Source organism: Vulpes vulpes, chromosome X (assembly GCF_048418805.1).
Source record: "Vulpes vulpes isolate BD-2025 chromosome X, VulVul3, whole genome shotgun sequence".
NCBI lineage: Eukaryota > Metazoa > Chordata > Mammalia > Carnivora > Canidae > Vulpes > Vulpes vulpes.
In genome coordinates this window covers 7,248,673-7,274,520 of record NC_132796.1, presented here as the reverse complement: position 1 = coordinate 7,274,520, position 25,848 = coordinate 7,248,673, and the positions used below count along the sequence as shown (strand labels likewise).

The 25,848-nt window shown below is 42.5% G+C and overlaps 1 protein-coding gene across 8 annotated transcripts in view; it reads left to right on the top strand.

The window, feature by feature from the left end:
• The window catches only part of MID1 (midline 1), a 593,315-nt gene that overhangs the window by 363,297 nt on the left and 204,170 nt on the right, over positions 1-25,848 (top strand). Inside the window, exon 1 of one of the 8 annotated variants that reach the window (XM_072744779.1) lies at positions 21,812-22,127. The exons of 3 other annotated variants lie outside the window; for them this stretch is intronic. The gene's annotated coding sequence lies outside the window, so the exon portion shown is untranslated. 4 more of the 8 variants (XM_072744770.1, XM_072744771.1, XM_072744769.1 and 1 more) reach the window with 4 other exon arrangements.

The window sequence follows — 25,848 nt, the reverse complement described above, 5'->3', positions numbered from 1 at the left end:
TGAGCTAGGTGGCAATATCCCACTTCCTGGAGCTTTTATCTAACATATAATGTACTCTGGCCAACACATTCAGGTTATAAAATTGTTGGTCCCATTTTGTGCCATTTCTCGAAAATCAAAGTTGCAAATATTAGGTTTACTAGAAAGGAGAAATACCCATTCATCTGTAACTTTGTACCCGCCCCGTTTTATCTACTGGAGTCTCAGTTTCACCTACTATAATCTGTTGCTTTTGTGGTAATATCTGACCCAGTTCTAGCAAGGTTAGTATGGACTTCTGCGAGCAAACCTACTTCCTTCCGTACTGCCTGGGAGAAATCAAGTTTACCTGCCTTAATACAGTTTTCATAGCCGTCTCAATTTTTAAGATGCAAAAAAGTCACCCCAGAGTGTTATGAAACTTACATTGACTTCATAGTAACAAAGGGATTTAATAAAGCCTCAAATTTCCTGTAAAAGCTTATCCAACATCCATCTAATGCTTAACAAGATTTAGCAAATTAAATTTAACAATGTTTTGAGAATCAAAACAAAAAATCATAAAGGAAAGGAGGCTAGGTGATTATAATCTTTTTTTTCTTCCTTTCTTTCTCTCATTCTTTGAGTTTAATATTTCTCAACTTGTCTCCCTTTTAAGCAATATTGGTGGGTACAATGACATTTGGATTCTGTTGTAACTTTTATTGACTGTCACATGCTACATGAGCTTGATGAAGTTTTGCGGGCTTCACAAAACCAAATCACAACAGTTGGAAGGATCTGGAGGCTCATAAAGGCTAGGGAGGCGGAGCTCCTGGTGATGGTAGCAGTAGGAGGCCATTTGGGCCATTTCCTTGGATACTTTGCTAACAGCCGCCACACTGGGTGGCAACGTGGTAGTCCCTGGACTCTCACTGAGCGGTGTTTTTCTTTAGAAAAAATTTCATAAGAAAATTTTGACCTCCTAATGACATCATAAGTGCAGCTTAGAGCTAAATGTTCTTTGTAAATGTCACAAGTAGAAGAACTACAGCATAAACAGGAGACACTGTGACCCCTTCAAAAAACGAGGTGGCTGATGGGAAGGTTACTGTGCCTACCAGACAAGGCCCTGAGCGGAGAAAGGGAAGAAGGGCTAAATATTTCACTAGGCTCAGGTTTTTTTTTTTTTTTTTAAGATTTATTTATCTATTTATGAGAGAGAGAGAGAGAGAGGCAGAGACACAGGAGGAGAGAGAAGCAGGCTCCATGCCAGGAGCCCGACGTGGGACTCAATCCCGGGACTCCAGGATCACGCCCTGGGCCAAAGGCAGGCACTAAACCACTGAGCCACCCAGGGATCCCCTAGGCACAGGTTTTTAAGCAGTCGTTTCCGTCTTCTTTCCCTGTGAAACTAGCACCATATGCTTTTGGTTGCAACTAGTCTATCAACAAAAGTGATATTATAACAGCCCTCCAAAATGTATTTCGGAGATGTTTTGACAACAGATTTGTTTTAGTGATTTATATTAGGATAAATCTCATTGCCATTCGTCAAACCTTAGAGATGAAATAAAACTGGCATTTAGTCTTTATGTATTGATGTTAAAAGAAAAAGTAACTATTTTTTTAAGATTTTAAAGTAATCTCCACACCCAGGGTGGGGCTGGAACTCACAACCCCGAGATCAGGGGTCTCACTTTGCACCGCCTGAGCAAGCCAGGCGCCATCGCCCCAAAATGAACTACTTTGAACACACCGAAGGGAAAGAAGAAATCATTAGGAGCAAAGCTTATCTTATTTTAATCTAGCCTCTCCTCTTCTCCCTCTTTTCTTCTCCATCTTACCCCCTCTCTCTCCCTTCTTGCTTCAAATGTGAGAATGGTCGGGGTTTGTGGTGTAGGACGTAAGAAAGGAATTTTAAGTCGTTGCCTTTAGCCAGCTTTCTCAAAGTAAGTTATTCTAGATGTCCACGCACAGTGGGCCCATGGTCACAGAAGCTAAGGAAACACTCGAACAAAGTTATACAGGTATCTTTATACAGGGCGTCTCAGAGGCTTTATGATGGCAAATTGTCTTGGTCTCATGACATTCTTAATGGGAATCATCCCAAGGAAACACACTTTCGAAGCTGCCACATTTGGCAAAACTCGTGGGGCAGCTATTTGTACTCTTCAGAGGGCTCTTTACTTATAGTCAGTCCAGGCACAGACACTGTTGATCATTGTGCCTAAAATAGGGATACAATTATAGCTAAAGAAGCCTATCGCTTTTCAAAGGTGATAGTTCCTAATATAGAGGGGTATTTATTTTAGGCAGATTAAGTATATAACATTTCTAACTCTCAGAAAAGGGAAACTCTGGGTTTGTACACATATAGTACACATGCATATATAACATTTAACATTATATCAAGCTTTAACAATTATTTTTATGCTGTTTTCTGCAAATTTGATATCCCAAAGGCACCATGGGCTTTGGTGAACTTTGTAGGGCACTTAAATTTAACAATTGAAACTAGTGAAAGCCGGAAAGCAGAATACAATTAAAAAGCGGAATATGAATATCTTTTGAAAATACAGGTAAGAAGTCACAGACCCAGGTAGCAGAGTCCTTGTCGAACCTTTTATTTATTCAGCAGATACCGATGAGAATTTTCTGTAGGCCAGGCACTGGTCCGCATGCCAGGGATAGAGCCCTCAACAGAAAAAGAGAAAGAAAATTATTGTCTTTGTGGAATTTATATCTTGAGGAGGGGAACATTGATGGGTGAACAATATAAAAATAAATGTATATGCTCTGTAATCGTTAGAAGGTGGTCAGTGAGGAACATCTGGGTGGCTCAGCGGGTGAAGCATCTGCCTGCGGCTCAGGTCATGATCTCAGGGTCCTGGGATGGAGCCCCGCATTGGGCTCCCTGCTCAGTGGAGACTCTGCTTCTCCTTCTGCCTCTGCCCCTCCTCCCTGCTCGTCCCCCCCCCCTCCAAATAAATACATAAATACGGTGGTCAGTGCAATGAAGACAAATTTTAACAGGAAGAAGTTTGGGGGAGGCTGCACTTTTATATACGGAGGCCAGGGAAGGCCTCACAGGAAGGAGACAATGGAAAAGATCTGAAGGAAAGTGGGAGGGGGAGCAGGTGTTGGGGAAAATACCACTTGCTATTACTGTCTACCTATTACTGTTGTGTCTATCTGTTACTTTGGGCAGATTGTGTCTGTATCTTCATCTTAAAATAACAAATTGTACCAAAAATTGTGTTTATTCTGGGTGATCCAAGGAGGCGAGCTATATGAAACCTTTCCATCATCGGTAGCAGGCATCCCTATTACCATTACCACTACGATGTTATCAGGACTCACCACCCCACTGGCAAACTGTCCTTTAGGATCTAGGGAAATTGGGCTAAAATCAGGATGTGCCTACAGAATCCAAAGTTCACATTCCCTGCAACAAGCCATGGCCTCCAACCCAAACATCTGTCTCCCTGCCCCAGATGTTGTATAAGTTGAGAAGATCCTGGAGCGTTTTGAGGGGAAGCAGACAAAAAGAATCTTTGAGGACTGAGATTCCCCTCTGACGGCCCTCTCCCTCAGAGTCATTAGTCTCTTCCTTTCAATGACACGAGAAATGGTCCCAAGGTGAAGGGCAACAGTGGTTTGAGGCTCATCGGGGGCATGGTAGGAGAAAAGGTTGAGCTAGAAGGATTGCAGTGTCCTGGTATTCTCTTATTTTCTGCTTAGTGAGCCAAACTGGGCAAAATCAAATTAAGTGCTCTAATGGAGGGAATTCCGAAGACAGCAATCTCCATTAATTACTTACACACTAATTATTCACAGTCTGTCCTTCCTTCCTCCCTTCCCCTACTTTTCCTATCATTCCCTTTCCTTCTTTCCTACCCTATGTGTTAAGCTCTGCCCTGGGCCCTCAGGATACATATATGAATAAGACCTTGTCAGCCTTATGCTTTCCAGTCTCGAGGCAGAGGCAGCTCCCTAGGTGGTCATGGTCTGATGGAGGTAGTACAACTAGAGAGAGACGTTCCCAGAGGTGGGGTGCTCAATATACCAAGAGGAAGAAGAGTGAAGTTGTTGGTAGGGAAGAAGAGCCAGGAGTTCCAGAGAAGACAGTATTATACCCAAGTCTGAAAGGGCAGAGTCCCCCAGAAGGAAGGAGGAACATCAAGTGGGGAGGAGGTGGTGACATTGTTCAAGGCTGAGCCAAGGTTTAAAGGTAAAAGTCAGTGTGGGATATAGTGTGTGTATGCGTGCGTACACATGCACACATAATGGAAGGAGATAAGAACACACTCTGAACAATTTGGCGTCATCTCGAAAAAGAAGCACAAGTGGCAACGGTTTTCATGCTAGGGATAATGGGTATTTGAAAACCCTAGGCACTCCACAAATCATCCAGATCTTTTTTTTTTTTAAGATTTTATCTATTTATTCATGACAGACACACACACACACACACAGGCAGAGACACAGGCAGAGGGAGAAACAGGCTTCCTGCAGGGAGCCCGATGTGGGACTCGATCCCAGAACCCTGGGATCATGACCTGAGCTGAAGGTAGATGCTCAACCACTGAACCATCCAGGCGACCCCAGAGGCTTGGAATCTTAAAAGAATTTGCAGTACACTATGTGTAAAAATGGTCATCTATTGGGCAGCCCGGTGGCGCAGCAGTTTAACACCGCCTTCAGCCCAGGGGGTGATCCTGGAGACCGGGGATCAAGTCCCACGTCGGGCTCCTTGCATGGAGCCTGCTTCTCCCTCTGCCTGCATCTCTGCCTCTCTCTCTCTCTCTCTCTCTCTCTCTCTCTCTCTCTCTGTGTGTGTGTTTCTCATGAATAAATAAACAAATAAATCTTTTTTAAAAAATGGTCATCTATCTCTACCAACAATCTAACGGAACATTCTCATCCCAGTTTGTCACGTGTAAAAGAAAATGTTTAGCGTAATTTAAGGAAAAAAAAATTGATCTTATATAGGCCAGAGTTACTCAGTGAAAACTCAAAGGCAAAGTCAGAGGAACCACCTACTGTATTTTTTCCCCTTTATTCAGTTTCCTGTTGAAAAGTGGAAAGATAAAGACCACATGTTAGTAGACCAAGTCCAAATCTGTCTAAGTTTTGACAGATCTGAATGAAGATCTGAGTCTCTGAGGTTTTGACCTCATGATGCTACCAAACCTAACCAAAGTTTGGCTTGGGTTTCATCTAGGCTAAATGGGGGACTGTGGGTGTGTTTCTCAGCATTTCAAAGACCTTTTGTCTTCATTTTGTACAAAAGAGCTTTATTGAGATATAATTTACATACCATAAAATTGACTCATTTTAGGTGTACAATTCAATAAGTTTAGGAAACTTAGAGTTGTGCAACCCTCATCACAATGCAATTTTAGAACATTTCCATCACCCGTAAAGATTGCATTTGGGGTGCCTGGGTGGCTCAGTCAATTGAGTGTCTAACTCTTGATTTCAGCTCAGGTCGTGATCTCAGAGTCATGGGATCAAGCCCCATGTCAGGCTCCATGCCGTGTATGGAGCCTGCTTGGGATTCTCTCTCTCCTTCTCCCTCTGCCCCTCCCTCCTCTTTCTTTTTCGCTAGAAACAAAAACAATTGTTAATATTCCATTTGCCCGGGGTGCTTGGCTGGCTCAGCTGGTTGAGCATCCAGCTCTTGATTTTGGCTCAGGTCATGATCTCAAGGTTGTGAGATTCAGCCCCAAGTTGGGCTACACACTGGGCATGAAGCCTACTTAAGATTCTCTCTCTCCTTCTTCCTCTGCCCCCCCCCCCAAAAAAAAACCTTAAAAAAAGTTCCCATTTGCCCACCTGCAGTCACTCCCTGTTCCCACCATCAGCCCCTGGCAACCGCTAATCTACTTTCTGTTTCCCTCGATTTGCCTTTTGTGGACATTTCCTATCAATGGAATCGTACAATATGTGGTCCTTTGTAGCTGGCTTTGTTGAGGTAAAAAAATGTTTTCAACATTCGTCATGTTGTATGTATCAGTAGTGTGTTCCTTTTTATTACTGAATAATATTCCATTGCATAGCTAGACCACATTTTATTTATCTATTTACAAGTTGATGGACATTTAGGTTGTTTCCACATTTTGGTCTTTCTTATCTTTAAGATGAGAAACCTGTATTGAAAGAGAGCATTCAGAGCACCCCTAAAATTCTTAGGCCACATCTTATTTTATTTTGTGAATTGTCCATCACCTCTATTTTGTGTTGCAAAAAGGATGTATTAAACATTACCTCTTGTGGCTAAAAAACTGACTCTAGATATGATGAACTTAGGACTATGTCCCTATGTTTTGCTGTTACTTAGTGAGCCTGTATAGCAGTAGCTAAATATCACATTTAATTGTGTGGACATTGCAAACTGTACCATTTCAGCAAGGAATAGTGATAATACTTAACGGCTAAAGTGCTGACGATGTGATTTTTGGTTACTTTTTCTTCTCATATCCCGGTATACTTTGAGCTTCCTCCAGGAATCCTGCTATAGTGAGAAGTTTCCAACTAAAATATATTCTCACTACTAAGTTTTTTGTTGTTCGTCGTATTAGTCGGCTTGGGCTGCCATAACAAAATACCACAGACTGTGTGAGAAATTTACTTTCTCACAGTTCTGGAAGCAAAGAAGTCCAAGATAGAGATCGAAGTCCCAGCCAATTTGGTTTCTGGCGATGGCAGTCTTCCTGACTTACAGACTTCTACTTTCTCAGTGTGGCCTTACAAGGCTTTTCTTCAGTGCATGCAGAGGCAGAGGGAGAGAGCTTTCTGGTGTCTCTTCTTCTAAGGACACTAACCCTTTTGGGTCAGCCCGCTCCCTACCCTATGACCTCATTCAACCCTAATGACTTTCATAAAGGCCCTATCTCCAAATACAGTCACTTTAGGGATTAGGGCTTCAATATATGAAATGAATTTGGGGGAGATGAAAATGTTCAGTCCCTAATATCCAATAATTGCAGAGAAGAGTAAACTGTCCATTAGGGGTGCCAGGCTGGTTCAGTCGGTAGAGCATGTGACCCTTGATCTTGGGGTCATGAGTGTGAGTCCCATGGTGGGGGTAGAGTTTCCTTAAAAAAAAAAAAAACTACTAGAAAAATAAACCGCCCAGTAGAATTTTTTATCACTAACAATGAACTTTTCTGGTGGTTGAATGAATATTGGGAAAGAATTTGTATTGGTGCAAACTTGAGTTCGCCTTCGAAAAAACACTGGTATTTATTCAGCTTAGTCATGGACTCTGAAAACCGTGTACACTTAAAGACAAATAAGCAAGATAACTAAAATAATTCTTAGTGTATATATGATTTAAATCATTCCAACGAACTTTTCATATGGCTCTTCTTCACTTGAAATAATAAAACTATGCATTGAACACAGTTTGAAGAAGATGGATCTTTCTGAACAGATTCTCCACAATTTTTGGAGACATACCATAATAAACATTCTTTTCACAAAAAACAATTTCAACTTAGGATTCTTGACAGCTTCATTTTCAGGCAGTCAGCTAGGATGAAAATTGAGCTGCCCAAAGAGAGTTGGCAAAATAGTTTACTTGCTGTAATTAAAAAAGGGGAAATTTCTAAACCACAGTCGTCTTCAATGCTAATGTGAACAACCGAATGTTATTTCCAGTGGATTTTTTTATTTCCTCATTCTTGGCAAGTTGGTACAGCTTTGTGCAGTTGGGAATCAGAAAGTTTTTCCCTGAGATAGAAATGCTCTTTGTGTTAGACACACAGTGGTATAATTATCCTACACGTTCACCGCACACACTCAGTGCCGAAACCCAAGTTCAATAATTGCAAATTTGAACACTTAGCTTTACACCTTTAAAAAAATCATAGCAACTATGTACTTCTGGCAGAATATTTCATGTGGTCAATGTTATTTACTTATACAATTGGAAAATGACTTGATTGCAACCATGTTGAAAATCTTTGCAAGGGTACGAACTTTTCCTACATTGGATTTTTCTTTATGGGAATAGGTAACTCCAATTTGTGATTTTATTTGGTTCTGCTCAATGACACAATCCAGCCTAGGAGACATGCTGGACAGACCTTGATACAGAAAATAACAAATGCAAGGATTTAGATTACAGATCCTTGCAGATGAACTGCTGTAATGAACAATCAGTGTCCATTGGACTACAGCGCTCAAGTTAGTCCATCACTTGGGTATTGGGCACACGAATAAGTAAGTCACTGATAACTTCCAGATGTTTTACTTTTTCAGCTGCTGCCGCATCTCTTCCACTTTCCCCTTCTTCTTCTTTAAATGGAACAGTTTAAATTCTGAACTCCCCAAAGAAACTTTTCCAAGTGCTTCGCTTCTAATGTACCAATCGTGAAATGGCATCATTGTGTGCTTGGGAAGAGACAATGGGGGCTGCAGGGGATGCTGGGAAACTGGGGGAGGCCAGCTCCCTATTCTGTCCACCTAAGCATGCTAAAGGGGTGTTTGGGCAGACTTGGGCCACTGCCTATTGTGTGTATGTCAACGTCTTACGCGAAGACGAAGATGCCTTTTGAATGGCTTCACCATTTTTGCCCGTCTCCATGGGTCCTATTTACCAGCCTTGAGATGCAGATGGAAGTAAAATCCTAACTCTGTTCTGGCTGAGATGGAAGGACTAAGGAGGGATAACACTTCAGCACTAATGGGATTCACACTTTGTTAGAAAGTAGCCTTGTTGCTCTAACCTTTGCTTGCATCAACAGCGGCCGCTTTAGAGTGAGTATTTGCTTTTCTTCTTGCCTGCGAGGTTATATTCATTTCTTTTTCCAGCTTAATGGTCTGCCTGTTCTGGATTTTACGTGTTTCTTTTTTTTAAAGGAGTTTCCAGCACTGCATTCTCAATGGTTTGTGTTCAGGCTTGCAAGCCACCCTCTAGTTGTCTAAAGAAATGATTTTTGGTCTTCGGAATTTCAAAGCAGTTTGTTTGTAGATGGCATTAGAAAAAATAATGCTAAAGTCTACAAATTCCTTTTTCCAACCGGTGATGGAAAAGAACATTACCTTTGCATATGTAGACTTCACATTATCACAGAGTAACAGTGACCTGGGTTGGTTTTTTTTTTTTTCCTAATCATTTAGTCAAAAATATTGATTCTTCTTTAATTCTATCCATCCAAGGCAAATCCGGTTCTTTCCTTATGAGAGCTCAAAGCTGCCTCCCTTAATATCCCACTTTCCTAAATGTAAGAAACTTTCAAAAAATTTCTCTTTACCCCCATTTCCTATACTCAGACCCTCTTCCTATTCCACAGTCCATGAGATATAAAATATGTATAAGGAAAATTATAACAGTTATCGCTACATTATAGATAAACCTACCTTTCAACTGCATTACAGTAAAACTTGATTAAAGTACCGAGCTAGGCACTTGACCTTATCTACATGCGAGTGTCTCTCTATAAACTACATGATGTTAGGTGAAAAGATCCTGGCAATTCTTTAATGTATTCAAAGAGTGTATTTGTGATTGCTGGAATTACAGACTCCGTAGTGTCCAGAAATTCATTTTGCCTCTCAAAGACTGAGTGTAGCACTGCCAAGAAGTAGAACGTAATTCTTCAGGAGGAAGGGGCAAGGTAACTGCTCTAGGGAAAGACCAGCCGCACCTATCAAAACAGGGCTACAGAAAACAAATGATGGGTCCAGTGTGAGTGTCCAAGTTTAAGTCATGAAGGCAAAGCTCCAAACTTCAGCCTTCAGGTTGCAACGGAGTTGCTGCTCAAAAGGGCAACTCTTTGTAGTGGGCTAGGGGGAGGGCTGCCCAGGGTTTTCGTCATTTAGTGATGGTTAGAACTGGTGAGGCCAGCCGGTGGAATAAAAGCGTTGGTAAAGTTGTTTCTAGACAGGAGATAGCAGTCCTGCCTGTTTGCACAATAGCAACATGACGTGTCCATCTGGTCTGTTTTATGTCGACACGGGAGGCCTCATCCAGGTGCCAACAAGGAGTCCATCACTCTACCCTCTTAGGTTCAATGCCTGGGACCCTGCAAACTAAATTGACAAAAGACAGATTAACAGAAGAAAAAAGTTTATTGAATATGCACTTTGGGGGGAGGGGCCTCATAGAAATGAAGTGAAAACCCCGAAGAGGTTATCAGACCTGGAGGCTTAATACACTTATTTTAGCAAAAGGCTATAAATTGGGGCCACCAAGGTGGCTCAGTCTGTTGAGTGTCCGATTCATTTTGGCTCATGTCATGATCTCGAGGTCCTGGAATGGAGCCCGGAGTAGAGCTCCCAGCTCAGTGGGGAGTCTGCTTCTATCCTTCTCCCTCGCCCTCTGCCCCTCCCCACTCTGTGTGCGTGCACGCTCTCTCTCTCTAAAATAAAGAAAATCCTTTTTTTAAAGATTTTATTTATTCATGAGAGACAGAGAAAGAGAGAGAGAGAGAGGCAGAGACACAGGCAGAGGGAGAAGCAGGTTCCATGCAGGAAACCTGATGTGGGATTCGATCCCGGGACTCCAGGATCACGCCCTGGGCTGAAGGCAGGCGCTAAACCGCTGAGCAACCCAGGGATCCCCTAAAATCCTTTTTTTTAAAAAAGGCTGTAAATTTGTGGAGAAGTGACAAGACAACAGAAAGACTTCTAGGGGCAGTAAATGGTGAGAAGGCAAATATATAGGGGAACCTGATGGAGGATGAGGATTATTTCAGTAAGACTTGTCTATGCAGATTTTAATTAGTGCTGCCCCCCCACCCCCGCCCCGTGATAACAGTTGTCTCATCCTTCTGCTACTGGAAAGTGGAGGGGGGAACCCGGCCTACAGGAAATGTCTGCCCTGCCCTTAGAGGAGAGCAGAGAGCTTTTTCTGTGTCTGCTATTTCTCAATGGCTTCAGCTTAAAATAATCTTTACGCCAAAGTGGCATATTTTGGGACAGCACTTTCTGATCCCCTTTAATGGGTTATGTGGCGGCATAAAGTAGAAAGTGGGGTCACTGAGGATGTTGACCCCCTCACTGTTGAATGGCACCCCAATACCCTTCCTGAATCCCCTTTAGTTCAACATCCAGCATAGCAGACTCCTATAAGTGCAGTGTATTGTACTATTAACTATACGCTCTGCCCAGAATTGTGCACTTGTCAAGACGTAAGCTGTGCATTTCAATGAGATCCGTTTGTGAAAAACTAAGATGGACCATTCCTTACGTTTTCTTTCATTCGAGGTTGAACACAGATCGGTGTTATGAGACCATTTCAGTTCTCTGTTTCTTTTGGATGGTAGCATAGGGTCAGGGCAGGACCCAGCACAGCAGAAGGCCAACACATGGCCGGAGCCTCCCCAGTCAATGGTCTTCCAAACAGCTGGGACCTCAGCCTGCCTGAGAGGGTCATGGCTCTGTGGAAAATGTGTTCTCTCCACCACTGTCCAACTTGTTGGAAAGATTTTAGAAAGACACATATCAAAGGTATGCATCATAGCACTCAGGAGTAAGACACAACTGGGAAAACCCACGTCGAGACTTTGAAGTCTGTGTTTCTATAAATGCTCTATTTTAAGGGATTCCGTCGGTGCTCCTCAAGAGGAGGAGGAAGGCACTTCTGGCTTCCAGGGGACATGTAGCAAAGGCTGGGGCCGTTTTTGGCAATTACGGCCGGGATGTGGGTGCTGCTACTGGCATGTGATGAATGGAGTCCAAGGATGCCGCTGAACATTTTATAATGGCCGAGACAAGCCCCCACAAGAGAGAATGATCCAGCCCCAAAGGTCAGTGGTGCCGCGATGGAGAAAACCTGCTTTCCATCACCGCGCATCACAGGTCAGCGTGCACCCACCCCCTGCCTCCCAGCCGCCGCTCCGAAAACAAACGGCCGCCGCAGGACACCGCAGACACGGTGCCAGGCCTTCAGAAAGAGGCCAAAACCTGCAATCAATTCATGAGCGTCTTCTGTGTTTTTAAACAAATGCACTGAATCGTCAGTAAAGATACTTGAGCTTTTCTGTTTTTAAGGAGACTTCAAGTGGACTTTTTTAATGGAAAAAAAATGTCGTCGGTGATGAGTGGACACAGGCAGTCCTGTATCAATCATCTCCCTCGGTTTCCTTATTTTGAAAGCTCCCGCTAAAGAGAGACAGCGCTCATCCCCCAGTTCCCTGCTCCCAGCTTCTCTTGGTTTCTCTTAGGGTTTCTTCTAGGTTTTGTTTGGACTCGTGATTTGAGTTTAGGGAATGTCCCCTGAGGCAGTCTGGGATCCAGTCCTTTGAATGTTGATCCTTGGAAGGATCAGTACAGAGCCATTAAGAGCTGGCAGTGGGGTCCCTTTGTAGAAGAAAGTCCGCATTTTCCCCCTGCCGAGAGAGCCCCGTTAATCCATTGTTTCTATTTCTTGGAGGAAGTACCAGATTTTTGTAACTGAAAAGCCAAACCACCTGGTAGATGCCTGAAGGGGATGGAGTCTCCCACCTCGCGATTCTTTTACAAATGGATAAGTGCTACTGGGGACCCGAGGGGGTCCCCGGCACCCAGTGTTTCTTGAAATGGACGGAGGTGCAGCAAACAAACAAGAAAGCAAAGGAAGATGAGAATTGTTCTAATAATTACTTCTCCAAAAACAGTTAAAAAAAAAAAAAACCCACTGGGATTGATTATGGACAGAGCTCAGCCTTCTGTTTGTTCCAGGCAACGTCGTCATCAGCCGGAATGTACTCGAGTCAGACTGTTGCTAGCTGCCGCTCCGAGCCCCTGCGATTTGGGGGTACATCGTCCTACAAACGAGTCTTAGCCTCGCTCGCCAGGCCCTCCCTGGCCTAGAGCAGCGCCCCGTCCACTAGAAATGTAATGCCAGACCCATCCGTAATTAAGATTTTTCAGGTAGCAAAATGAAAACTCTATCAGTGACTTCAAAAATAAATAAATAAAACTGATTAGAATAATATCTTCTCTTTAACCCCCAAAGCCAAGTTATCCATCATTTCCATGTATAATCAATAGTTTTAAAATTGCTAGTGAGATATTTTGCATTCTTTTTGCCCACGAAGCTTTTGAACCCTGGTGTGTGTTTCTCCACCTGCAGCCCACCTCGGTCAGCCTGACTCCATTTCAAGTGAGCAGGAGCTTTCGTAATGGACAGCACCACCCAGCCTCCGCCCATTTCTCTGTTTGGTCACCCTCCCTCACGCCACAGAATGCCAGCCTCGGGGAGCCTTCGGCTCTGTCACCCCAAGTGGTAGCCTCTCTTAGTTTTGCTCTCCACCATCCCTCCCACCCTTCCTGGTTGATTCCTATGTGTCCTCCAGAAGCTGGTTCTTTTTTGGGGGTGGGGGGACCGTTGGGAAGGAGAAGCCTTTCCTCTGCCCCCTTGGGTGTAGGGACTGGGGGTCTGCACAATATTAGCAAGAGAACAGGCATCCTGTGTTGACGAGGGTGGCGCCCAGACACATGGCAGGGCTTGGTGACCAGTGACTCACAGAGGTGGTTAGAATTTGGGGTTTGCATACCTAACTTAGGGGGGAACGGAGTGGGGAGAAAAGAATTCTTTGGGAGAGTTTCTTTAGGAAAGCCAGATGGGCTTTTAGGAGAACAAATGAGAGCGGAAAGACATTTAAGGTACTGCTTGCTTCTGCGGGTACCAGTCGTCTTTCATTCTTCTCCATGATCAGGAAACTCCCCCAGAGAGGGGATTTCTGGTAGGTTTACTCTTGGTCTCTCTCCTAGGAGCAGAAGCCATTCTGAAAAGAATTTATGGCAGTCCTCATAGCCCAGAAGTTTCTGCTTTTAGTCAGATAAGGAAAGCTCTGAGAAGACTTCCCTTCCGCATCTGTTGAATCTCAAATGTCTTCAGCTGAAAATAACCTTTTCACTGGGGCGCCTGGGTGGCTCAGTTGGTTGGGTGTCCGGCTCTTGGTTTCAGGTCAGGTCCTGATCTCAGGGTCCTGATCTCAGGGTCCTGGGGTCGAGCCCCGCATCAGGCTCCACGCTCAACGTGAAGTCTGCTTCTCCCTCTCCCTCTGCTCCTTCCCTTGCTCTCTCTCTCTCTCACTCTCAAATAAGTAAATAAATAAAACCTTTAAAAATAATAATCATAATCTTTTCACCAATTCTGGAGTTCCAAGTGGGTGCTCACAAAAACTTAGAGTTTGTTACTCCACTGTAATGCTACTTATGCCTCCTGTTCCATAGTTCTCGCTCACATTATTATTCCCTCAAGTTGAGGTTTTTTTCTTCCCAAATAGACTATAACCTCTGGAAAGCAGGAGCAGCACTGCATTTCCTAGATGTTAAAGTGAACTCATCCCCTAGGACAGTGGGCTGGCACATAATGATTATTTGATAAGTATCAACTAAATATAAATACTCTTGGAGGAGAGGAAAAATACTTTTTTTCTTCTACCTTTCTATGTTCCTTGGTGGCTAGGGCATCTGTAACAATAGATTAACAAGAGAAAGCATATATTTAATACACATTTTACCTGACACAAGAGACTTCATAAAGAAATGAAGACCCAAAGGAATAGTTAAACCTGAGTGGTTTTTATGCTAGATTTGATAAACAGCTACACGTACTGCTCAGCAATAAAAACCAATGGAGTGACAATCCATGATACTACATGGACGAGCCTCAAAAACAGTTTATTTGGTGAAAGAAGCCACACACACACACACACACACACACACACACGACCATGTATTATATGATTCTATTGATATCGAGTGTCTAGAAAAGACAAACGTATAGAAACAAGAAGGAGTGGCCAGGGCCTGAGGATAGGAACTGGAATAAACTGTAAACAAGTGCAGGAGTCTTGTTTGGATGATGGAAATGTTTTAAAACTGACTTTTGGTAATGGTTGCAGACCTTGGTAAATTTACTGAAAGTCAGTTAAAATGGGCAAATGTTATGATGTGTATCTCAATAAAATTGTTAAAGATAAAAATAATGACACTTTTAAAAAGACACAATGTAAAAATGTATACATATCCAGTGTAAACTCAAGTAATTGAATGTTGTCTCTATCCGTCTACCTGTTGGCCTGCCTACTTACCAACCTACCTATCAATAGGGGTATCAGACTGTTAATAGTGGTTAATAATACTTGGTTTTTGAATTATAGGTGGTTATTTTCTTAGTTTTTTTAATATCCGATTTTTTTTAATGCTTCAAGTTTTTATTTAAATTCTAGTTAGTGAACATACTATCCAAATTTTCTACAGTGAACAGTCATTACTTAAAGCAACTAACTCACAAACTGCCGGTGGGGGGTGGGGGAAGCTTTTTAGAAAGGTGAAGGGCACTTACTCTTTTGCAGAGAATGTTGTGGCCTTCCAGGAAGGCTGGACCTTGATGCACAACATTCCTACAGCGCATGTCCCATCATAGAGTACCTGCTCAGGGAAGATTAAATTTACAATTGAATGACTGACTCTGCATTAATAAAGTGTACGTGTCTGTGTGTGTGTGTGTGTGATGCAAGTAAACAATGATCCAATCCCCCAGAAGAGGATGGGAGACCCTAACTTCCAGAAAGAAGAATTGTGTTTATTCAGGATGTTAATGATTTTGTCATTAAGAGTTGACAGTGGAACTCTTTTCCTAGAGAATCAGGGCTGAGTTCATCCATGTATTCTTTTAGAGTAGTGACCTTTCAAGGGTTGGAGTGAGGGCTCTAGCAGGAAGTAGTAGAGATTTCAGTTGGGGTCAAGTAAAGGGAAATGACTACAGCTGAATACAAGCATGACTAAGTTTACTAAAAGCTGGTTACTCTTAACCAGTTTATGAGTTTGGTTAAACCATATTCTCAGGACACCTGGGTGGCTCAGCGGTTGAGTATTTGCATTCAGCTCAGGGCGTGATCCCGGAGTTTTGGGATGAGTCCCTGCATCGGGCTCCCTGCAGGGAGCCTGCTTCTCTCTCTGCCTGTGTCTCTGCTTCTCTCTGTGTCTCTCATGAGTAAATAAATAATCTTAAAACCAATACTCTCCTCCTGGTGTCACACCAATGACTCATTATATTAGGGCTGTTTGTTTATTCCAGCTTCATCCAATGCCCGACTCCCTGACCGTTGCTCTCTTACTACAAGAACTTCTATGTTCACATTGGCCCCACTACTAACATCTTGGTTTAACAGTGCTTTCAAAGTATTTGTTATATGAGAGGTTGGCAGTTTTCCTTCCAAAAATAATTTGTATTTCACATATTTTTAAGAATCTGAATGTTTGGGAAAAAGGAAGTGACTGTGTAACATAATGCATTACATGCACATCACAATTTTGCTTTTCTGATATACTGGTTCCCATTGAAGTATATCCTACTATTTCAGTGATTAAAAAGGGAATTTATTAGGGGTGCCTGGGTGGCTCAGTCGGTTAAGCATCTGACTTCAGCTGGGGTCATGATCTCAGGGTCCTAGGACCAAGTCCCATGTTAGGCTCCTTGCTCATGGGGGAGTCTGCTGCTTCTCCCTCTCCCTCTGTCCTTCATCCCCTGATCATTTTCTCTCTCTCTCTCTCTCTCTCTCTCTGTCAAACAAATAAATAAAATCTTTTAAAAATAAAATAAAATATGAATTTATTATTACATTCATCCAGGACTAATTTGGAGACAAATTACATTTATTTTAATGAGATATCTTATTTTTATTACTTATTTATTTATTTTTATTGGAGTTCAATTTGCCAACATATAACATATCACCCAGTGCTCATCCCATCAAGTGCCCCCCTCAGTAAGATATCTTATTTTTAAGAAATATAGTTTTATGCTCTTTTGTTATCATAAACAAAAAAGAAAATTCTTATTTTTTTTAAGATTTTATTTATTTATTCATGAGAGACACACACACAGAGAGAGAGAGAGAGAGAGGCAGAGACATAGGCAGAGGGAGAAGCAAGCTCCATGCAGGGAGCCTGATGTAAGACTCAATCCCAGGGCCCCAGGATCACGCCCTGGGCCGAAGGCAGGCGCTAAACCACTGAGCCACCCAGGGATCTCAGAAAATTCTTATTTTTATATCCCTTAAATACTTTACATCAATTAAATGCTTACAGATAGCTAAACAATAAATTCTTCTAACAAGCAGAAAAAGGAACAAGTGTTTTGCCAATGAACGTTCTAATTAGCTTTCAATTATCTAAAAAAAAAATTAGGTCAACCTTTGTGACAACTCAGATTATTGCCCTCTGAGGTTCATTTTGAAATACCTTCTAATTTTCTATGAGCATTCGTTATAAGAATATTATAAACGCACTATCTTTAAAAAGTTGAAATACAATCCTATCACAGAAATATAACCAATGTTCACGTTTTGGTAGTTTCCCTTAGACTATCTTCAATACAGACACAAACATAAAGCATAATTCATTTCTATCCAAAGACTTACTCAAAAAATGTTTATTGAGTGTCTATTATGTGCCAGCGTTATTTCTACTGGATGGCATCATATTTGCCATCATATTTCTGTCAACTCAGCATTCACTGTCATTTGAATGTCCTTTCATGTCAATAAATCTGGATCTGCTATATCCTTCCATTGGGTGCATAATTAAGAAAGATTGTACTTTCTGAACTAGTGACAGCAACCTTTTTATTCACTGCCCCCTTCTGAACCTTGTGCCCCACCAGGAGGTAGAATCTATGTCCCCTTACCTCGAACCTGGGTGAAGGTCTATGACTGCCTCAATCCATCAGAAGTGATGCCATATGCCTTCCAAGAGGGATCCTAAAAGGTGATATGGCTTCTGCCTTGCCCGCTCTTGGGACGCTCACCCTGGGAAGCCAGCCACCACATTATGAGGAAGCCCATCCCACACAGGAGAGGTTGTGCATAGGAGTTCTAGCCAACAGCCCCAGCTAAGGTCTCAGGCAACAGCCAGCATCAACTGCCAACCGTGTGGTAAGTGAGTGCTCAGATGATTCCAGCCTCTAAGCCACAGTAGCTGATGCCAAATAGAACAGAGGTGGCTGTCCCCACCAAGCCCTTCCAAAATCACAGGTTGTGAGAAAAATTCACACGGCTTAAGTCAGTAAATTTCCAGGTGGTGTGGCACAGCAGTGGATACCAGGAATAGCAGTGTTTCTCTGAATGACCATGTTGCAACTTCTGTAGCTGATTCCTAACTATTAGACCTTTCAGTTGTGAGTAGTGTTTTGATGTTGTTGTTGTTGCTTTCCTAATATAAACATCCTTTGTGTATACAGGATGATAGGCATAGCGTGATTTTTTTTTCCATAGCGTGATTTCTTCAGTATCATTTCCCCAAAGTAGAAATGCGGGTCAAATGATCTGCTTATTTTAAGGGATTTTTTAAGATTGCACTTATTTTAAAAAATTGCATTTATTTAATAATGAGAGACACAGAGAGAGAGAGGCAGAGACACAGGCAGAGGGAGAAGCAGGCTTCCTGCTGGGAGCATGATGCAGGACTCGATTCCAGGACTCTGGAATCAGGACCTGAGCCAAAGGCAGACAGTCAACCACTGAGCCACCCAGATGTCCTAAGGGATTTTTTTAAAAAGATTTATTCATTTATTTGAGAGAGACAGCATGACCAGGAGGGGCAGAGGGAGAGGGAGAGGGAGAGAGAAAGTCAAGCCGACTCTGTGCTGAGCGTGGTGCCCAACATGGAGCTCGATCTCACAGCCCTGAGATCATGACCTGAGCCAAAACCAAGAGTCCAACACCTAACCAACTGTGCCATCTGGGCGCCCCTGAGAGATTCTGATGCAAGTTTGGGGCGGTTCACTTTAATGTAGCTTTAGAGGCTCAGATATCTATGATTTAGAAACAAACTTTAAATACTGTGGCAAAATCAGTCACTAGAAATGTGATAACTAAAAAGGAAAGATCATTGAGTATAGGAAAAACCACTGATATTTCTATCAAAAAGAAGTTCTGGCTTTTAACTTAAAGCTAATACATTCAAATATTTAAATTAAGAAGAAAAAATGATTATGCAAACATGAATTTTGAGAGTGAGAGTCTCTTACTCAAGTCTGATTATGTGTTTGTCGCTTATAATCCCCAGATGGATCCCAGACCCACTTAGTCACTTAATATACCACACTTCATAGTAAGATAACCTTTATTAGATGAATTTCAATTGCAAGAACAGAAAGATACCTTCAAGTATAGAAATTTCTAGGGCTTTCTGAACACCAGATAATTCTACTGCAGTGTGAAATCCTTGAGTAGGGTTTTACCTCTGAGTCAGTGTTGTCAGATGACTCGCCACAATGACTTGACTGGTTATAGAGAACAGATGGGAGCTGAGAGTTACCATGTGACCGGAGCTGGTATAATTATAACCTAAAAATGTTAAGTGCAGAAGAGTTTAAAGGCAATGCTTTAAAATTAAGTTCTGCAAATTTTTAGTTTCGGGGCTATTCTAATATTAATTGTTCTTACTAAGTACATATGTGTGTGCATTGCTTGTCACCTTCCAATATTAATAATAATAATAGGTTGGTCTTTTGGATTAGAATTTACCAAGTGTTTCCATATTTGTTCTCCTTGCTTTATTTAATCTTCATAACAAAGCCAAGGAGTTATCACTCTGTAGATGATGAAAGCAAGTCCAGGGAAGTTAAATAATCAGACGGGGACGACCAGGATTTGGACACAAATACTCTGATCTCAAGTTACCATCTTTTAAAGTAGAAACCAGGGACATCCACCCCATCTTCTTAAGACTATCTCTTGCATTATGCTAAAACTCACCACGAAAAGTAGGGATCAGCAACTTTTTTCTGTAAAGGGCCAGGTAGTAAACATTTTTGGCTCTGTAGGCCTGCGGTTCACCACTCAGTACAATAACTCAGCTGTGCCACTGTAGCTGGAAAGCAGCCATGGATAATATGCAATGAATGGGCATGGTTGTTCCTCATAAAACTTTATTTACAAAAACAAGCAGAGGATCCTTGTGGTCATCAGGGCCTTGGTTTGCTGACCCCTGACATGAAAGAATGAGTAAACACAGAGGAGTCTCACGTCCACTTCTTCCCTTTCCACTCTAGTCACTCTCTCTCCCTAAAAGAAACTATTTTTATTAGATTCTCGTTTACTCTTCCAGACGTCCTTTTTTTTTTTTTTTTGCAAGTACAGGCACATGTGTATATAGACTTCCTGCTGCACTTTCCTCATTGCTCTCAGCCCATGCCCTCCTCTACACTCTGTTTTGATTACCTGAACATTCATCCAGATGAGTGCCTAGAGACTGGACATTCCTTTCTGCAGGTGCACAGTACTTTAATTAATCAGTCTACTGCTGGGCATTTGTGTAGTTTCCATGATTTTGCTCGAATGTATGACATTTTGTGCTTGTACTGATGAATCTGTGGAACAGATGCCTAAAAGTGGTATTGCTGGATGGAAGGGTATATGTATTTGTCAATTTACTATTTATTGCCAAATTCCCTCCGTATTTGTGACAGTATTTTGTACTCCCACCAGCAACCTATGAGAGAACCTGTTTCCCCAGAGCCTCACCATTGGTGTATGGGGCCAATCTTTGGATTTAGGCTACTCCATCAGGAAAGAAATATATATCTTGGTATAGTTTTTAATCTGCATTTTTATTTTACTGCAAGTAAGAAAGAACATCTTTCCATACATTTCAGGGCCAATTATACGTCTCCTGTGTTTCATAATCACTGCCCATTTTTCTTTTAGGTGCTGGGTCTTCTTCTTTTCATCGTTTAGGCAATTGCTAAACATGAAGGAGATTGGCCCTCTGTCCCAGTTCATCATTTCTTTTGATTCGGCTTATGCTGTGTTTTGCCATGCAAAAGGTTTTTAAAATTTTTATGTAGATAGATTTACCGATCATTCATCACTAGATAGGTAGATATGGATATAGGTGATACGGATGTAGATATAAATGAGAGAGAGAGAGAGAGAGAGAGAGAGAGAGAGAGAGAGAGATGGAAATGTTACATGTAGATGTACATATAAGATGTAGTAGGGGAGCAGGTGCCTGGCTGACTCAGTCGGTGGAGCATGTGACTCTTGATCTGGGGGTTGTGAGTTCGAGCCCCATGTTGAGTGTAGAGATTAGTTAAAAATGAAATCTTTAAAAAAAGATGTAGATGTGGATGTAGACATAGATATCTTCTGGGTTTTTTACTCTCCTTGTGCTAAACACCTAAACAATTTAAATGGGTGAAAAGGACAAAGGTGACGATGTGAGTCATAAAGATAGGAGAGCTTTTATTTGCAATAAGTTTGTATTCAGTGTGCGATTGGATTTCCCAAGTATTATTTTAAATGTTACGATAGGTGATGCATACTAGTACAGAGAATAACTAAGACATGGAATAGAGCAAAACGGCCAAGGTCAATTCAAGAGCTATATATTGGTTGATAATGCGGAGAAGGAAAATCTTTTCTGGTCAAGAAAATTGTGATATTAAATGAGTTCCAGTTAAGTCTGAAAGTCTTTATACAGACACTTAAAATCTTTGTGGTTGCTTACATCTGATTTTAATGCAAAATCCCTTAAATCACATGTAACAGAAAGATCTTAGTATCATTGTGTGAGTGTTTAATGGTGATATAAAAAACAAGCAAAATGTCCCTTTTGTAGGTTACTGAGGATATTGAGTCCTGCACTTTTGTTTGGTTTTGCCTCATTCTCTACCCAGTATATTCATACCTTGCCCTGTGTCTATTACCCCCAGCAAAGCAGAATCAGAAAACAGAAGTTAAGGACAGAGAAGTTACAGCATTTGCCATGCATCCCAGGTTCATGTTTGCTATGGAGATGGCATTGTCACCAAGCAGAGGCAGTTTTCTTTTGAGAGAGGAAAGGCTGGATGGCGGCCTGGGGTAGGGGGTGCACACAGAACCGTGATGTCACAGATTGCATTGTCTCTTGGGAAACTCATCCATCAAACCGTCACCTCTGATTCTGTGCGGGGTCACTACGGAAAGAGGCGGCGTGCCCCACTTTGGGCATTCTGAAGTGTTAGTATGTGGTAGAGCTGGTGGTGTGAAGCCGATTCATTTTGTTTCAAAGGCCCAAATGGCATGCTGCCGAACAGAGACACGAGCACAGCAGCGTCTCCTTAGAAATAATGACTCCAAGGCAAACAGCCCTCATTGCAAAATGTAGAACTGTGCCATCTGCTTGTCTCCTCTTTGATTTATTCGTTGCGGGGGTTTAAATGATGTAATAGGAAGGTAAGTCTTCTTTTTTAAATCTTGAGGGGAGAGGGGCCCATTCCGGATTGATTATAGCCTATCTGAACTGTATGTAAGATATTTGTCTTCAGTGAGAAGGGGATTTGGATTTACAAGGTGTGACTATCGCCGTGAAATACAAGGGCGAACCCTGTCCTCTGGGAAGAGCAGGTAAACTGTAAATCTTAGAAAGGGTCATGCCTTACAGCTCAGCAATTTACTTTTCTTTGCTGCTTTTTAGGACACGATTTTTCAAAACCGAAATTTTGTAAAGACGGTCACTCGCAGCATCTTTGAGAGAGCGTGCAGACCCACGTTTTCATATTTAATAGTGGGCCTCTCCTTTGCGTTTTGGTTTGTCTTCAGTTTGGGGGTGGGGGGCAAATTCCAAACAAGCAGCTGCTCTAAAGTGTCAAGGGCTCAAAGCGCTGGGTGAACCCGGGCAGCTTCTAGCTGATTTCGGCACAACTTGTTTTGCCAGAGTTCTGTCCTGGGAGGGGGTGTACAGAGGTATCCGAGTGGCAGGAAGTTTGAGGCTGAGCCACCTTTCCCATCCCTGGGAGGCCCTGCCTGGTGTGCGTGTGCGTGTGTGTTGGCGGGGTGGGAAGCTCAGAATGCTCATCCCACGGCCTGCCAGGGAGCCGTCCTGGTCCCGGGTTCGGTACCAGGTCTGTCCTGTCCCGGGGGAGCACAGAGGCCCGGAGCCTCCGCGAGGATTTGCCGCAGGGATTAAAGCGAGCAGAGCCCGTCCGGCCCCCTCCCCGCCGCTCCCCAGGGGGGGCGCTTCTGCAGAAGTCATCTGGTGTGTGTGCTGGTTTTCCTTGTGAGAGGATTAGAGAGTAGGAGAGTGCTTTGTGAGAAAAATCCCGGGAGAGGTTGCTGGGGAGAAACCAAACAGAGGGAAGGAAGACTTCAGCTGTCTTGGTCCTCTCGCTCAAGTGACTCAAGCAACCCAGGTCCCTGGCCTAGAGCCGCCGGGGGGCTGTTTCCCTTCGTCCGCCCTAGGAGACGCTGGTAAGGCTCCTGTTTGCTTGTTTGGCTTTCTCCTCTTCTGAGATGCTACGATAATTGCTTTATTAAAAAGGCCCTTGTTGGAAGGAAGGGAAATTGGTGGGCGATTCTGGGGACATCCCGCATTGTCTCTGCCTAACGTATGAGAACGGCGCTGTGTCCCCGCACAAAGGACCGGTAGCCGGAGCATCATTTTACTTTTCCCAAACTTGATTAGCATCACTTTCGAACAACTGACTTCAACAAAGCCCATGCACGCACAGAAACTGTACTCTGTGTAGGAATGCGCCTATTTATCGGATCATCATGTTTTTAAAGGGCTTATATCTAAATTGGATCAATTTGGAGGTGCGACTGCGTGGGGGAGGGGGGTAGAAAATCGGGCCTTTCTGGAAAATTCCAAATTGTCTGTTTCCTGCGAGCATGCATGTTTCACCTGTTTCGTAACTAGGGCTGTGCAGACCCAAAACACTGCTAATAAACCGAATAGTCCCCAAAGTAAGTTCCAGACAGGGTGAGATAAGGGGAGAGGGGGGCCACTAAAATGAGGAAAAGGAAATTTTGAGTTAGTCGCGTAGAAGTATATATTCTCAGTGTGTTCCTCAGACAGTGTTCTGATTGGAAAGAAGAAATGAGGAAGCCACTGGGAATCAGAAAGTTTAGGTACCCCGTCTCCTTCAGCATTTTCAAGGACGCAGCTTGCCAAATCTTATTTGGCACAGATTACTCCCTAAGATCCCATTTTGGTATTTTCCAGATTGATTTTGGTGTTTCTGTGGGATTTTACATATATATATTTATACATTTGTAAGTGTTTTGTATTTTATACATGTATATATACATAAATATATTTATTTTATGTATGTATATATAAAATCCTACACATATATATGTATATACACATTTTGTTTTATATTTATATATTTATATACCTTTTTTTTAAGGATTTTTTTAAAATTTATTCGTGAGAGACACACACAGAGAGAGAGGCAGAGATACAGGCAGAGGGAGAAGCAGGTTCCCCATAGGAAGCCTGATGCGGGACTCCATCCCAGGACCCCAGGATCACAGCCCAGGCAGAAGGCTCAAGCACTGGGCCACCCGGGTGCCCTTTATATACGTATTTGATACTATATGTATATATACCCTTTTATTATACCATGGGAAAGCTAAGCCTGAATGGTTTGGAAAAGCATTAATTCAGTATGAGGCAAATTATCCTGCAAACTAACTACCACAGTCCTTCTGAGCTGCAGTATGTGTGGAGAAGATCTAAGCAACAGACAGCTGTTGTCTCCAGGACCGAATTCCTGCAAAACCCTGCCGGCCCCTCCCCCGCCCCACAGGGAGTGGGTGGTGAGCTCTGCTGTTGTTTTTCCCCCCCGGAGAAAGTTTGGATGCTGCCTAATGTAGCTGGCTCTCTGCATTGTAGCTCCTCCTCATTAAAATAAAACTAAAAGCCATGCTCTGTGCAAAGCTCTGATGGCAGATGTTTAGTTTCTAAGCTTAACATATTCCAAATACTGCACTTCAGATCATTCCGACTGAACCTGCACATCATGAAAACAATGATCGAGTACAATGATTCAACCCCAACTAGTTACCCAGGTCTGCAGTTTTAACTCCCACTGATGTAGGCCCAGAGAACTTTTGCTACTTAATTCTGCACTCTTCGGATGACCCGATGATTAGAATATTCAAAAATGTTATTTCATTCATAACGATCGACTTTTTTTAAAAGGTGTGTGACTGTTTAAATAGCTTCTTTGCGTGCATATTAATATGAACACCTGAAAAGATACATGATCTTTCTTTCAAATGAGCTAATTATTTGCCTGATGGATGCTTTACAAAAAAGGGAAAGCCGATATCCTCTCCATTTGAGTTTCTTCTTCCTCAACTGAAAATGCTAATTCAACCCAACAGTTTTATCTTTGCCTTTTGGAATTGCTTACGGAAGGCAGGCTGTTAATTGGGGGGGGTGGTCCTGAGTGTGAAATAACAGTTAATCAATTTGTCTGCGAACTCCGAGGACACCTGGGAGGTTTTCAGGATTTGATCAATGTTATTTACCATTCTCTACTGCGTGCTCGTTCCAGTTTCGAAGACTATTTACCTTCATAATATTTGAGCCTGAGAGCATCAAGTTTATTGGAATTGATTTTCGTTCCAGGCTGATCTTTTAAAATACTTTTGTTGGTTGCTCTGCACTACCACCTTATGAGATTTTCATTCATCTGGCCTGTATTTATCGAGTGCCTGGGTGTCACTAGTGTGGCCCACGTTTGCCCTGAGAGATGAAAACTCTACTTCCGTGGGGCTCCTTGTAGGGGTGGCCAAGGCTAGAAGGGAACAGATGAGCTTTTGAGGCTCTAACGATTGCTGTGCAGGGTCACACGGTTTGGTTGCCAGTGTGGTTTCAGCAACGACAGAAAATGCTCACTCTCCTGAATTATTGATACATTAAAATATATTACTGGCTACTTAGAACCTGGGCATTGGGTTAATCAATAATCCTCTCACATTGCACAGGACCTGCTGTGTGTTAGTCTCATCACTGGGCATTTAAATAATTCAAAAGTGAGATTTCTCGTGAATTAATTTGGCCTCTGTACAACTTGGAAAAATATGGAGCCAAACGTTTTAGCAAGCTGGATCTTTACAGCTTGTAAATTACCATTCCTTCTCATGTTTTGCCTTGATATATTAG